The sequence below is a fragment of the Puccinia triticina genome, chromosome 10A, assembly GCF_026914185.1.
Source record: "Puccinia triticina chromosome 10A, complete sequence".
Lineage (NCBI taxonomy): Eukaryota > Fungi > Basidiomycota > Pucciniomycetes > Pucciniales > Pucciniaceae > Puccinia > Puccinia triticina.
The window spans coordinates 2,241,470-2,256,586 of record NC_070567.1 but is presented as its reverse complement, the minus strand read 5'-3'; positions in this window follow the sequence as shown (position 1 = coordinate 2,256,586).

The window sequence follows — 15,117 nt, the reverse complement described above, 5'->3', positions numbered from 1 at the left end:
TTGTGCCCCAGGACCTCCAGCGCCGGTACACAAACCGCAAACTTCTTCCCTGAAACCGTAAGGTCTGCTTCCTTGATCCGGAACAGAACCCGCTCCAGAGCCACCGCGTACTCCCAGATAAACCGACAAATATTAGGGTTTTCTGGCAACGCCGCTCGGCCGTAGTCAGACCTCGGTCCTTTCACAGCCGCATCATCAATAAATATCTGCGCCGTGTGGGGTAACTCATCCTGAAGGATCCAGGACATCTGCGCCTGATACACCGCCACCAAGTTAGTAGCCCCCTGCGGAAGCCGGGTAAGCTGCAAGCGCCCCAATTGCGTCTTGAACGCCGTCAGCGGCCCCAACTCCGCATGCAATTTCCGCTGGTCGTATCCACCCATAACGTCCACCAGACCATAGCAAACCCGCCCCGCCATAGTGTCAATGAACTCCTCTATGCGTGGCGGCAACCCAGCGTCCCGTATAGTGACCAAATTAAGCCGTTGCAAGTTGTGCACAATCCGCAGACTCTTCTTATCCTGCTTAATTACCGCAAAGATTGGACTAGAATAGCTAGAGAATGATTGCTCATACAACCCCATCCGCAACCGTTCCCGCACCAGTTCCGTCATCTCTCCACGAATCACCGCCGGTATAGGGATGGGTTGTATCTGCCATGGCTCATGCGGAACCGTGGGTATTCAATAAGGATCCCCAATACTCCGCTTGAGCAAACCCCGATCTTCTGGTCCGAATGACAACGCCTTTTCCCGCAGCGTAATAGCTTCTGCCAACAAGTGGAATTCCTCCTTGTTAAGCCATTCCAGTGGCCCAAAGTTGAGACTGGCCATCTGTTCCGCCGTAATCCGCTTTGTTGGCTTGAACCTTGGTGGAACCCGATGCAGAGGTGTCTTGAACGGATCCCGGCTCCACTTTAATCCCCTCAATGGTGGGTTGAGCTCCTGCGGCATCGCCACATTCCGCGGCCACACCTTTTTTGCCACCGGTTTGTACCCCCCACCGTTGACTCACCCCATTCTTGCTTCTCCATTGTTGCCGATTGTCCTAGCCACAATCAAACCCCTGCGCGGACGTCTCATTTCACTCACAACCGTGGCACAATGGTAGGGTTTTGTAGACAACCAACTCGGAAGTGCATACTTGGGAGGACTTACTTGTACTCTGCTCGCCTCCGCCGCGCAGTTCCCAATTTCCGCACCAACATTCCCGCTTCCCGCTTGTCATTTGTTCCTGTTGCAGAGTCACGGCTCACCAAAGTGGCACTGTGGTAGTGCTTTGATCCTTCCACACTCAGAGATGCACACAATGGAAAGCTAACTTTAGTATTGACTCGCCTCTCTGTCCTTTTGCCAATACCCTCCTGCTTCTTAAATGTCAACCGTCCAGGCTGAGTCAAAGCTTCCTCCGCCTGGATAGCTTGGCCAACAACTAAAAATCCTCCACGGGAGGCTCCGCACAGTGATGCGGTGCCCCGTCGCCCACCTCCGTCACCCAGTCTCCGCTTTGAGGCTGGCAGATGATCTTCTCGTACTGCTTTCCGTGAGTCCCTTCCACCCGCATCACTTCCTCTTGCCTTGCGGGGCAGAAGCGCAATTGCGCTCAAAAAGCAAAGAGAGCTGGTTGACCAGGAATGTTTTCATGAGACCTGGTCACCAAGAGCAATAGCTTCCTGACCACTTTTGCCACCTCCACGGTCTCCGCTTCCGCTATCCCGTCCACTTCACAAGTAAACCCGCCCATTGTGCGGATTTTGATGTGTGTTTTCCGCAGCACTAAGTTGGCCTCCGTCGCCAGGTCCGCCGGAAGAATATTGATCATGGACCATTTTGTGACGTTTCCTACCCTCATACTCACGTATCCCAGTGGGCAGGACACTGCCGTAGATGGTAGAATGGGAAGTGAATCCAGCGAGTGTCCAAACTCCGCACACTTAACCTCTGCCGTTTCCGCGCTGGTGGTAAAAACCGTCGCCGCGGTCTTCCTTTCCCCAGACGCCTCTCTCTGTCAGCCTGAGAGTCAACTCAGCTGACCTAAAGTCTGCCTTTATATACTTTTTACATATGAATTACTTCATATCTTTTTCATCTTATGAGATAACCTTGTTTTGACTTCATATTCTGTTTCCTCATGCAATTTTAACCCTAGTTACAACTTATCAATTCCTTGTACCTATACTCCTTCCTTGAGTTATTGAGTTGTGGCGCGTATGCGCAGTTGTGACGTGTCAGCGCTACCAGGCGCGCCAAACCACATGTACATATGTAAATTACATAAGCAAACTGTGAAAATTTTCGTAGTCAGGATCCCCCTTGCCTGAGGTGGATCTACAGACTTCAGCACACCAGAACCACACCCCAGATAACCCCAGGATCACCACCAAAGAGTTTACAACACTCCCAGTATACCTACCGTCACAGGCGCCTAGGATATTGACAGTAAGTAACCTCTTTCACTGAACCTTGTTTATCTCAGAGGTACAACTCTGTATCTTGCTTGATCTACTCTTTTCTGCTGGCCTTTGCCTTCTTTTGATCACAGGGCTGTCCCTCCATATCTGCTGGCCTTTGCCTCATTATTGATCACAGGGCTGTCCCTTCTTATCTGCTGGCCTTTGCCTCAAATCTAGGTTACAGGGCTGTCCCTCAGGTTTCCCTTTAAGAACCTTGGCTATCCAGAAGGAAGCTAAAACATTGTGGCTGGATTAAACTTATCTAATCCAGAGACCCTCTACTTTTCTTTAGTGAGAGGAGGCTGAAGCACTTTCTAGCACAGCTTAGCAGCACTCTTCTGAAGAGTAGCATTGCCAGTGGACGTGCATTCCCACTAGAATAACCTAGTATATCTCCTTATCCTGATCCTGTCTTGTTTCTCTTTTCTCTTTCTCTATCTCTCTCATAGTTGTATTTTCTTTATCCAAAGAAATCCAACTATTTCCCCCTTTCTTTCTTGTGTCCTGTAGTCACTATAGAGACTCAGGCTCACACTCTCAGCACGCTGATCATCTCATCCGCCATTACCGGGGAAATTGCCGCCAGCTCCCTCAAGGTAAGGGCTAGTGTGGTTTCTGCGCCCATTGCTCGTCGTGCAACCTCTGCCGCCTTTTTCTTGTTGCCCCCCACCACCGGAGCTACCGGAAGCTGCTTGACCGGCTCCGGTCTGGCTTTAGGCGCAGGAGCGGGATCCAAATCCATCTTTTCCAAACGCTCCCCCAAGAAGACTTCCCCCGTCTGCACACACTTCACACTGCTGGCCACTGCCGGCGGTTTCCACACCATGCCCTTGACCATCCCAATATTCACTTTCCCTTCCACCTCTTTTCCTTTTGCCAAAGGTTGTCTGGCCCACACCACATCCCTCGGAATCGGTCCATCCACTGGTGTACGATCCGGCCAAAAGAAAGTGCGCCCCCACAAGGAAACCTTTCCCGCAGCCCGATCCGTTTCAAAGTACTCGCACTGATTCCGCATATGGCCGGTTTCCTTGCAGTAGTCGCACACCGGAGGTCCTCGCCTCCACGGCGGCATTCCGCCAGCCTGCGGAGCACCGTCCGCCTGAGGAGGCGCGGAAGCAGCTGCTGGCGCCACGGCCGCCTGTTGCTCCTTCGGTTGCTTGTGCACCGCCTTTTGCATGAACAGTTTTAGCTCCTTCAGTGTATCCGCCAAGTCACTCATGTCTTTGACCGTCACCGGCGCCTGCAGAGCCGGTTCCGCCCTCACAACCGCATCTCCTTGACTGTCATTCATGAGCTCCAACACTTTGAGTTCTGCCTTGACAGAGGACCGCAATTCCTTCATTCTGGGCAACAGTTTTGGCCCTCCAAGTAGTGGTTTGACCATCAGCCCCCGCTTGTTAAGTCCCCAAAGCACCTTCTCCGTGAAGGTTCAATCAAATCCCTTCAAGAAAATCCGCTTTGTCGTGCCCATGTCGGCCGTCACAATCTCCTTCCGCTCCAAATACCGCAGAACCTGGTCAAAACTGGTAATGTAGGACACTTACTCCGCTCTTGTCCAAACACCGCCTTTTTACGCATGCTCTAAAGCCACTTTCTCCAAGTCACTCTCCCGATACCTAGGTCCACGATCTTCCCACCTCTCAAGTATCTCCTCCTTGAGCTTGGTCCAATCCTTATTCTCGAACCCCTTCATCTCCTCCACTTCCCGCAAGTCCTCGCCTTCCGGAAAGAAGTTGACCACCTGGTACGCCTTATCCGCATCCGTCAGAACTTCCTGAAGAGCTGCTCTTTTGAACCGGTTGATAAAGCGCTCCACCTCTACCTCTGAAAACTTGAGGTGTGGATAATCCCTGGGCCGTATATTTGCTCCGCTTGGCGCAGGAGCAGCAGGTCGTGGTCCACTTAGTGCTTCTTCCATGGTCTCGTCTTCGGTCTCCTCTGGTTGAACTCCGTAAGTTCCACTTGTTGTTCCTCCAGTTGACACAGCTGGTCGATTGTTCAGAGTACTCCGCTGGTACAGATGTCGCCTTCTCGCCGCGAGTGACTGATTTGGTGAAAACTGACTCCGCACCAACGAAAAAGATGATTGTCCTAATCTCAGTCCTCCTGCTAATCCCAACCACGATTGTGTTTTGGCTGGTCTCAAAGAAGAACCTTCTCCGTTTTCCACAATTACTGTGTCTCCGCTGTCCGAACCGCCTGATCCGATCTGAGCTTCTTCGTTGCCTGGAGTAAAGAATTTGTCTTCCAAAGGGTTCATGCAACGTTTCCGCACAAGTCTAGTTCCCAAGTATCCAATAACGACACAAAGTTGGGTTCCCGGCCAGACCCTCACTTGTGGGAATAAAAGCTGGTTAGTCGGTAGAAATGTCCGCTGACCGCCTCCTTCAAGAATATTATTGTCCAGGCTGTGTGATTGTTGGTAACTCGGCTCCGCACTGCTACCTTCCGCTAGCCTTCAGCGCTCCTCTACTGAGCCTGATCTATAGCGTAATAATCCGCAAGTGAATAAAGCTCTGCACTTTGTAAGCACAAAATCTGCAAGTCACTCTCAAAGTAAAGATAAGATCCCAATAATCCTCTAATAACTCTTGTACGTTTGTAGTTGTAAGTACAATGATGGGTATTCCGTAAGATAGTAGGATGATAGGAATACTCCCCCTCCCCCAAAGAGATCCCCCTTCTCCCATCCTTCCCTCCACGCACATTGCCGTTCCCACCCAATCCCGCACGTCTGACACTTCCCCGCACTAGTCCTCCATCTCCGCCCGCTATCCCACTCGTCACTTTCCCAGACTCCGCTCCTCTCCAAAGCTTGACCTCCCACCGTCCTCTGTCTAGCCCCCGTCAGTCTGTCTCTTGCCACCACCTCCACCCCGGTGTGGTGCTCCATTCCAAACCATAAGTAGTATTTTATTGCTTTTCTTTACATATATTCATCATTACATTTCCCATCTCCCCATAACCCTTCACAAATACCTCATTATTATTGCATATTCAGATTCTACGCCATATTTTACCTATAGTCACTCATACATAGTACCCCCTTATCTTCAATGGTTCAGTAGTTATAGAGGATATAAGACTTACAGACAACCTACAGTCTTCATTAGTGACAATACTCATTTCATTAGTAACCTACTTGAATCATTACAGTACATTCCTTTTACATAATTATTCTCACATACTAAACCCTTTACATACATTTCTCATTATGTACTATGCCTATTGTACACATTACATCATTGGATCTGTGCTTACCTCTTTCAGTAGTGCTCATCATTACAAGTAGTTACTATGTTCTCATCACTCTTCCCCATTAGTACATTCTTTTATTCCCATAACCAGCATTCCCCTTTCAGCATTGCTCATCATTACATACTGTTACTATGTTCACATCACTCTTCCCCATTTGTACATTCCTTTATTCCCATAGCCAGAATGCCCCCACTGTCTGTGCTCATCCCTCCTTTCATATAATAACTGTCCTTCCCTCCTCACTTGTACCTTATGCAGAATATATAGATAATTTTAGATACAGAAATTATAAGTGCCCATTCTCATCAACCCATTGCCATTAAACCATTGCCCATTGCTTTCCCCCCTCTTTCAACCATTGCTCCAACTCTCTTACCCTCAGTAGTCAGTAGTTAAGCTCATAGTACTAGCTCCTAAGATCAAGCAGAAATCAGCCACACCTTTTTCTTCTTTTTCTTAGTGTTACTCTCATCCCCTCAGCATTAGTCAGGAAGGCAGCCTCATCAGCACCCTTGCATAGCTTACATTAGTACTAGTGTTGCTATCCATCTCCCTTCCAAGCTCTATTCTCCCCTTTGAGTAGTTCCACACCGGTTCTGCCCGCTGGTGGAACCCGCTTTGGCTGTCGTGACTCACTCGCTGACGTGCCGCTGCTACCAGTCCACGTGTGTAGTCCCGCCGCATTCCAGCCCTGTCTTTTCCGCTCCAATCCAAATACCCAATCTGAAATCCGCAATCCGCATTCTGTGATCTGCAATCCGCAATCCGTGCATTCCGGTCCGCACGTGACTTTGCGTAAGCTTTCTTAGCATGCATTCCTGACCTCATCCTCAGTGCTTGTGTCACCGGAATGCATTCTGCCTGAGCGGCTTTGTGCATTCCCGCCCGCGCTATCCCCGCGTGGACATTCTACCACGCTTGCCTATATAAATCACCACACCGGTTGACAGCCATATAAGGCAGTCGACCGGGAGCAGTACCTCCGGGTCAACAATAACATACATACAAGAGTCAGCCGGGAGGAACCGGGAGGAGTCCCTCCTGGTCAACAGCCATATTGAGCAGTCATCTGGGAGGGACTGTGCCGTAGTGGGGAAGGGCTGCCTTCACCGGGACCTCTGATGCTGCAGGTTGGGTTTTCAACCCCCAGTCTCATTGACCACGAGGCACCTGGGCCCGATCACCCACGGCACCCAATCGCACTGCCCTCTGCCCCCCCCCTTCTTGGCTCACGCGTCACGGGGCCTGGTGCGCATTGCAGGAGTGCGCTGGCTAGCGCACCTGGACAAATATTTTTCCCATCTGAGGATGGTTTGTGATATCCAGCGGATGATTGGGTTACATCCAGTGGATGCTCCAAGACCATCCGGTGGATACTCAGCTGGGATACATCTGTATCCGTCATGAAGAGTAACATCCTGCAGATGCTTCCTGCCCTGCAAGAGCCGGATGTCCAGGGACATCTCCAAAGAGGTGTCCCATGGACATCCAGCACGGCCCGTGGTGTACCAAGCAGCCCATCACTACTGTCTACCGGCTTCTCACCTGGCCTTCTTCTACTCACTGAATCTAATCTATATCTTCACTGTCAAGCCCCTGGCCCGTGATCACCGTTAGCCCCTCATTTTCAGTCCCTGGTGTCCCTCAACAGGTTATGAGACCCTCTTAGTCTCGCTTAGTAATTCGCATCAAACCTTCATCCTCATCCTCGCAGAATCAGATTCAAGACTTGCCGCTGGCCTTACCATCAACTTTCTAATCACTCGATTACACTCTTGATTGCCTTGACCAGCATGTCAAACTATTGCCAAGTTCAAAATGTCTCCTCTATCCTCTCATCAATCGCAACCTTGGACGGCACCAAGGCCGTTTTCCCTTGATGGCGCGATTGACTCAAGGGTGTCTTAGGAATGCAGAACACACTTGAAATAGTCAAAGGGACCCTTACTCGCCCCAAGGAAGATACTAAAGTGGATACCTCGGCAGCAGCCATTTGATCGGCTGATTTCTCAAAAGGCTACAACCCCAAGGAAATCGCTGCCGACTGGGATGCGCTCTTGGATCTAGCTTGCCACAAAATCCGGCTAACCCTCTCCGATCCTCTGTCTCAACAATACCAAAAAGTTAAACCGGCATCTTGTTTATACTCGACTATCATAAACGCTTACGAGAAGAACACTTGAGCTTGTCGTATGCGTCTCCATGAGGCCTTCTGGAATGCCCGTCACGATCCGAACAAACCCGTTGCCTTGTGGATTGGTCACATACGGGTTGCTGCCAATGATCTCTTGACAGTCGAAGAGCTTCTGACCAATTGTCAAATCGCCAACCGTCTAGTGGGCGGACTCGACTCCTCTTGGTCAAACATCCGGGACTCCATCGTCTACACTGCGACCAAGATGTCCCTTGACGACGTCATTGGAGCTCTAGAAGCCCACGAAGTCAGTCTCAATGGTATCAAAGCGAACAATCTCGCCCCGGTCTCTGCCGCCTACACCAAACGTGTCGCATGTTTGAACTGCGGCAGACGCGGACACCAATCAAACAACTTCCCTAAAACCAAGAACTTTGGTAAAACCAAAGCTGGCTCCGCCACCGTCGTCAAACTAGGCGGTTACAACTCAGGTTCCAATGACAACAACGATGAAGTCAATGTTGTTTGTGAGTAACTGATCCTAAGTAGCTATCATTTTTTTTAAATTTCTTAGTACACTACATCTACATGCTTAGCCTACATCATGGAAATTCCACTATCATCAGTATATTTTTACTCATGTAGTACAATTTCCATTTTATTATCTGATTGGTAGTGCTGAACAATAGCTTGGTTATCAGCAAGGGGGGATGTTGAGATTGTGAAGCCTGTTTTTAGTCTTTGTATGCTTGTATGTAGATATGCTTCTACCAAGCAGCCCATCACTACTTTCTACCAGCTTCTCACCTGGCCTTCTTCTACTCACTGAATCTAATCTATATCTTCACTGTCAAGCTCCTGGCCCGTGATCACCGGTAGCCCCTCAGTTTCAGTCCCTGGTGTCTCTCAACAGCCTCAGCCCGCGACTTAATCAGACAGGCCGGGCCGGGCCAAAACCTCAGATTTTGCTGTCCGGCCCAAACCCGTGTCCGCAATGAGACGGACACGGGCTGTCCAGCGGCGCCCCGTCGGGCCATGGCATTGGGGGCCCACGGGCCAGGTAGAAGGACCCTCAAAAAATTTAGTTTAGGAGGAGGAGACATGTATTTTTACAATTCAAAGACATGTACTATTAACAGTGGGCCGATACACTAAACTATCTGCTAGTTTAGCGTTGCGTAGTTCCTGACACAGTGTCTTTAGCTGTAGCGCCTGCTACGGGCCGCTACGCCACACTAACGGGCGCTAACAGTGCTATCAGCATTTTTAGCGGTTGAATAGCACTGCTAGTGCTGATAGCAGCGATAGAGGCCCTGTAGTTTCAAGGGGTGCCTGTTAGCGGTAGCGGGAAATCACTGTCCGCTAACAGAAAACCCCTTCATTTGTAGTTTAGATCCGCTATGCTGCGCTGAACTACGGAATAATTGTAGTGTAGCGGCCCACTGTTGGTACTATGCAACTAGGGCAGCTACAAGCAAAAAGTTATAGAAAATAATGTAAAATAAAGCAGTCAAGAAAAAAGAAAAGAGGCTACTTCTTAATCCAGTTTTGAGTGCATGAGAGTGCTTCCGTGGTTTTGTCGCTCAGGCGGCTTTGGTAGTCGTCCAAGACACGCCCCCCAGTGGAAAAGGTCAATTCTGATGCCACAGAGGTCGCCGGGGCCATCAAGATTACCTTGGCAAGCTTTGAAAGGGTTGGAAAGCGGGAGGCATTGATCTTCCACCAGCTGAGGAGATAAAACTGTTCATCACTGGTTATGGGACATTCCTCTCCTCAAGGTAGAGGTCTAATTTGGCACCTGGTGCGTTGGATTGGCTGCTGTCTGTACACCAATTTGCCAAGGTGAAGGGCACATAGTTCATGAAGATTATATTTTCACAGGGTTTCCTATGGATTTTTTTAACCTTGTTCAACTCAGTAAATGCAGAAAAGGGAGATTTTCCCACAGGTCCTGTGACCGGGTCTTGGATTCCGGGATGGCACACTTATCATCTGGGCTTCTGGCCGCACCAGATGAGCAAGGCAAAGCCCACGGGCGCCCGACGGGCAGCCCGCGCCGACCCGCGCCGTTTAGCAACTTTAGCAGGCCGGGCCAAAGCTCAATATTTCCACAAAAGCACTGTCCGCGCCTGGCCCAAACCCGGCCGGGTTTGGGCGGCCTGTTGGACACCCAGCCCAATTTTCAACCCTAGCCACCAACAGATTTATAATTTGTCTGTTTGGCATGCACTCCATAAACATTCCTAGGGTCCATTTATCACCTGACTGTTTGGCAAACCAAAGCAGACCAGTGTCATACATGTACACACAACACACTCCTGGGAGTGCACAAACTCTGGATGACCGGTTTAACTGGCCATCCAGAGTACTTAACCCCCTCAATGACTGGTGAACTGGTCATCTAGGGGTACTTCACCCTTTTAATGACCAGTCAACCGGTCATCGAAGAGGAGACATCCTCTTGATTACCGGTCAAACGGTCATTGAAGAGGACACACCCTCTTGATGACTGGTCAAATGGTCATCAAAGAGGACACACCCTCTTCATGACCGGCCAACCGGTCATCAACAAGGACACACCCATTGACCGGTCATTGTACCCTCTCAATGACCGGTGTGCTGATTTATATAGGGAGCGTGGTAGAATGTCCACTCGGGGATAGCGCGGGCAGGAATGCACAGAGCGGCTCAGGCAGAGTGCATTCCGGTGACATAAGCACTGAGGATGATGTCAGGAAAGCGTGCTAGGAAAGCTTACAGAAAGTCACGCGTGGACCGGAATGCACAGATTGCGGATTGCGGATTTTGGATTGGGTATTCAGATTGGAGCGGAAAAGACAGGGCTGGACTGCGGCGGATTACACACGTGGACTGGTAGCAGCGGCGCATCAGCCAAAGCGGGTGGAACCGGGGTGGAGGCGGTGATGAGAGACTGACTGGCGGGGGCTAGACGGGGACGATGGGAGATCAAGTGTCAGAGAGGAGCAGAGTCTGGGAAAGTGACGTGCGGAATAGCGGGAGGAGCTGGAGGACTAGTGTGGGAAAGTGTCAGACGCGCGGGATTGGATGGGAACGGCAATTTGCGTGGAGGGAAGGGCGGAAAAGGGGACTCATGGATTTTTCTATTCTTTTCATTATCCTATTATCTATCATCTTACGGATTACTCATTATTGTACTTACACTTACGGACGTACGAGTGGGACTAGGAGATATATTTGTGACCTTATCTTTACTTTCAAAGTTACTTGCGGATTCTGTGCTTACGGAGTGCGGAGCTTTATTCACTTGCAGATTATTATGCTATAGATCAGGCTCAGACAGGAGCGCTGAAGGCTAGCGGAAAGTAGCAGTGCGGAGCCGAGTTACCAACAGTCACACAGCCCAGACACTAATATTCTTGAAGGAGGAGGTCAGCAGACATTTCCACCAACTAACCAGCTTTCATTCTCACCCGGTCAAACAGTCATCAAAGAGGACATACCCTCTTGATGAATGGTCAACCGGTCATCAAAGAGGACACACCCTCTTGATGACAGGCCAACCAATCATCAAAGAGGACACACCCTTCCAATGACTCCCAATGACTGGCCCTGGTCAACGAGGTGTTTTGTCCTCTTTGATGACCAATCAACAGGTCATTGAAGTGGGTACGACCTCTGGATGACCGGTTTGACCAGTCATCAAGAGGATGTTCCTCTTTGATGACCGGTTGACTGGTCATTGAGAGGGTAAAGTTGCAGGTTATGTCCACCTCAATGACCCGCTGACCGGTCATCAAGGTGGTGTGTAGGACTCCTCTGGATGACCAGTTGAATGGGTCATCCAGAGGTTGTGTACATGTTCCTAGGTATACCAATGGCCAAATATCACCCAGAAATAGAGGTCAGGACCTCTATCTCCAAAATGGCTGGGGATATAAATGGCCTGCAATATAGAGTAATGAATTTTACAATATGATTGGCCGTCCCAAACACATATAAATTTGGTGTTATACCCCGAGCACCCCCGGTGATAAGTCGCACGATTTATAACTGAATTTGGGGCGTCCAAACGGGGCCTAAACAAATTCTCCTGAAGCCTATTGTTTTGGGACCTGATTCTTGAGGATTAACTCTTGATCAAAAAAATTTTGCAATGGGTAGCTGGGGCACAACTCAAAGGATGATAGGTGGTGACCTCTCTATTGGCAGTAGTATTTGGGGATGCTTTATCCTTGCAATGGGGTCAGACCACAGTTGAGGAGCTTTTATATCTTAATCAGTTCATTAAGATGTTGGTTTTGAGTGGCAGAACAATCAAGATGGATGGACTTCATGTAATTTGCATCAATGTAACATTGCACCACATTATTTACCCCATCAGACTAACAGGCATAGTTATGATATGTACAGAATAACACCCAATAAAGTAATGTTGAACAAATACCCTGTGTTACTTCTGATTTACATGTGCTGGGCAGGAACAGTCAGGTACCCAGGTGGGTACCCGGCCCTTTTTTTCTGCAAAACAAGATACCTGCACCTGCAACTGACTCCCGCCAACAGGTACTAGGACATGTTGTACCAGGGGCCATCCCTATTTTCTACCACCATTGGCTGAATTTCAATAATGATTCCAAAAAATGAAGAATGTCCATGTGTTGCAAATGAGGACCCACCAGTTTGTCACTGCTGGAATGATTTTTCCGGCTGCAAGACAAGTGAGTGGGTCAAATTTTACAAGGGCAGAACCTAAAATTTGTGAGAATGCACGCCTAGGTGAATGGCATCAATCTCATAAATTGAGAGAGATGCCAGGATCTCAATCAGCTGCAGACAAAGGTAAGCAAAAAGCAAACCTTTTCCACAGTCCAAGACTGCGCAAGTGAAGTTGAAAAAACTGATCCACCTCTGGTGCATGCAGGTACAACATACGCAAGCCAGACGACTAGGCTCGAGGATATTCCCAGCCCCAAGACACTCGGAGAAAGAATCACAGCAAGCGCCAAAGGGTAAGCGGCTGGATTCCTAACCAAGATGTAGACGAGATGAGAGTTAACCCTCTGTCTTGATCCTTTAGGCGAAGCCAAACAGACAAAGACCGAACCAATTCCACTCGAAGAGTTGGAGAGACAATCGGTAAGACCCCTGTGTCCACTGCTAGCTAGGCACAAAGAGAAAAAAAAGGCTATTAAGGGCAACAACCAATGTAAACACAGAAAACATTGCTCGACTGCTCAGCCGTCTCGCCACACCGCCGTAAGCCGGATTGAAAACGGGAAACAGACAAATCAAAACACCACTCTTGTTTTATCTTTCATATTTTTTTTACTTTGTCAGAGCGGAAAATTGCCTGCTCTTAGGTAATTTTCTTTCCTAAGAGCTTAAGATCAACACTTGTATATAGTGGCAATTAAGATTCTGACTCAAGAAATATGCTCTTAGTTCTCTGAATTCTTTCAAAATTCTCTCTATTCAGTATCATTTTTGGCTTTTTGTGTAGCAGATACTTTCTGCTCCTGCTTGAAGTGGAAGACAGCTCAAAAGCCTCTCCGAGTCCTATGGAGAGCGCTACGCGCGGGTCCCCCGGACCTCCGCTTGAGTGGCTTTGTTTAAGCTAGCCGCAGCTGGGGATCGCGACTCATGCGCCGAGCCCAGTAGACGCAGCAAGCACAGCAGTCTCATTCATCTTTGCTGTTATGGCCAAAAAACTAGGAAGCATTTGAAATAGATATTGTTTCTCGCCTTCAGTATAAGTTGACGTGTGACTACATAAGTGTAAATTGATGAACCGCAACCATTGTGAAAGCGTGTTGTGTGTTGCTTGAAACAAGCTTCTTCAGATGTCGGCTCGACCCGAAATCCTAGATTCGGACTGTTAGGACAACGGATGTTTTGTCTTTGGCCCCGAAGCCCGAACACACGTAAAGCCTCGACACAACACCCTTGGTTTCTATTTCATTTTTGAAACCAGTATCAACAAGGATGGAGCTTGGTGTTTTTGGCTCTCTTTTTCATCTCAACCAAGGAATGTGATTAGTTGGGGTGATGGGTTTCCGTAACGATCCGATTTTTTTTTCTAACAAAATGATGTTGGAGGCTGGATGAGTGCTTGATTCAAAAACAATCGTTGATAAGGCCCCCATCGTCATCGGAAAACATGGATTCAAGCACTGTGAAACATGACTACAGGGTTGCATTGTGCATTGTTTTTGGGCCGCTCCGAGTCCCAGCAAGGTGCTATGCGCGATTATAAAAAGGTGCATCTCATTTCCTTTCACTTCATCACACTCTCCTGCAAATATCAGTTAGTGAAATTTTCGCAAGCAATTCCAATACGTACAACAATATAGAACATTCCATTCTGTGGCAAACATCCCATTCAGTCCAGCTATCATTCCCAACTAGAGATGGCCATTTTGCACCCGCTGGCGGGTACCCGCCACCTTTCAGAAGGCAACTGCGTGCACTTGCAGGTACCCATGGCGGTGTGGGATGTTCAATCCTAGTAAAAATTTAAGGAATTCACTCCACAGCAGCCCTGCGTACCTGCCAGGGCACACAGTTGCATCCTGAAAGGTGGCGGGTACCCGCCAGCGGGTGCAAAATGGCCATCTCTAATTCCCAACTTGAAGAATGAAGTTCACGATTAGCTTGTTTGTCGCTTTAATGATCGCCCTATCAGATCAAATTGATGCTCAAGGTACTACCTTTTCGTGCCCATCCGACAAGCCAGAGGCCAGTTGCGTATTTAGAAAAAAGGATTCCACTGGAACTGTCACGTTTTTTGGTAACTATCTCCCTAAAAATCTCACCGATAATCAAATGTTTGAGCTACCTCCATGGGGGGTATGTTAAGGATCATAGTGTGATTAATCACAAAATTCCTTCTTTTCTCCTTCTTCACTCCTGGTGGCTAGTTACACTTGCCAATCCTGAAGATAAGATGTATTCCTGTGATACTGTGAAAATTCAAAAGCAGAGTGCAACAGAAAGGGCTTGTTGCAGGACTGGTACCACACCTCCGGTTTGTCCCAAGATAATTCTACTGAGCCCTACATTCTAAACCAACACTGATTTTCTTTTCTCACTTTTCAATACACTTATAGTCTCAAAAATCAAATCCAAAAGGAATGGACAAAGCTGGATTCAATAAACAGTGTGGAAACTGATAGGGGCACCACTAGCAGCGGCACTGAACAGTGAAACTAAAGTCATCCTAGAAGCTATCCTACTATGATCTCCTTAATCATAAGTAGAATATGTGTTTGATTAATGTGTTGCCTTGATT